This window comes from Elephantulus edwardii, unplaced genomic scaffold (genome assembly GCF_000299155.1).
Source record: "Elephantulus edwardii isolate Elephantulus edwardi_28Jun2011 unplaced genomic scaffold, EleEdw1.0 scaffold00112, whole genome shotgun sequence".
Taxonomy (NCBI): Eukaryota; Metazoa; Chordata; class Mammalia; order Macroscelidea; family Macroscelididae; genus Elephantulus; species Elephantulus edwardii.
The window spans coordinates 7,101,284-7,102,769 of NW_006399862.1; the positions used below are offsets into that span (position 1 = coordinate 7,101,284).

Sequence of the window (1,486 nt, forward strand, 5' to 3'; positions counted from 1 at the left end):
GGGCTTCCCCCTGGGCAAAGATGACCACCATCTGCTCTAATCATGTAGATTTACTGCAGCTTGGTTTCTCTGTTACAATAAAATCGCTGTAGACCCCCAAAAAAATGTACCAATACAAATGCAGAATCACATATACACAAGGGTTTGTGTATATCTTCCCACTAGTTTCCTTAAGTGCTATTTGGGTGCAAAATCTAAGTCATTATCTAATTTGATGCTAAGTCGTCATCCAGTGTGATGCTAAATATATGAAAGTAAATAATGAAGATAATTCTGTAAGAATAGAGGAAAGGAAATGAAATTAAAATTTCTGTATTGCATTCAAATTGGTAAAACTCACATCAGTTGTTACTATATGCCGTCATCCTCCAGCAGGTTTTCAGATGCTTAAAACCTCTGCTGCACAGGAGGAAATTGCTCATCTTTCTCCCACAGAGCAGCTGATGGATTCAAACTGCCCACCTTAGGATTGGTAGTACAGCTCCTTACCAGCAGGTCACCAGAGCTCCTTTATATGTCTGTGGGCTATGGTAAGCTGTAATTGTCTATTCCAATACTTAGAGCAACCACAGAGAAAACTACAGTACAATATGCCAAAAAGCATGATACATAAACCAAGATGGACTCTTAACAGTGTTCAAGCAACCCACAAGAAGGTAGGAATGAGAAACAGAGGCAAAAATCATACATAATACAACAGTGGACATAAGCTCTAACATACTGATAATGACCCTAAATGTCTATGTTGTTGTTAGGCTCTATCTGATCGAGTACAACTCACAGAGACCCTGTGAAAAGCTGACCTGAACCATGTCTGATCCTGCACCATCCTCACCATCTCTCACACCCTAGGGCCTATTTATTGTTATGTGCCATCTGTTGTTGTTGTTCAGTGCCGTCGAATCTTAAATGACTCATAGCGACCCTAAGAATGAAAGACTTGAACACTTGCTTAACTTTCATCATTTCTCCAAGTTCATAGCATTTCCAGAGGCAAGCTATTTCCGAAGTGGATAGCACTCCTGCTTCTAAACTTGTTTTAATTGGGGAGCTCCACCAAACAGTTTCCACCATGGGTAACCATTATCACATTTGACACATCAGCATCACAGTTTTCAGTATCACAACAATCACGAATTACCTCTGTTCAGCAAATGGAAAGACCAGTGCTATACCACTTAGAAAAATGTTTGACCAAAACCAATTAAAACCAGGCCAGAGGGCTGCAGATTAAAATCACCCACTTTGACTTGGTTGCATAAATTTCTATCCTCCAGGTTCACAGAGCTCTCCCTATGTTGGTGTTGTTGTTGATCTCTGTTTCAGGGAGATATATGGTACAATATTTATTAGCCATTGGGAATGACTTGATTGTATTCGGCCTCCTATTTAAAAAGATATTTGGTTTTAACTGTTTTTGGTCAGACATTCTTCAAAGTGGTACAACATTGGTCTGTAAATTTGCTGTACAGAGGTAACTCGTGTT

General features: G+C 39.6%; 1 pseudogene; it reads left to right on the forward strand.

Annotated features, from left to right (window-relative positions):
• The window catches only part of LOC102851427, a 4,493-nt pseudogene that overhangs the window by 2,248 nt on the left and 759 nt on the right, over window positions 1–1,486 (forward strand).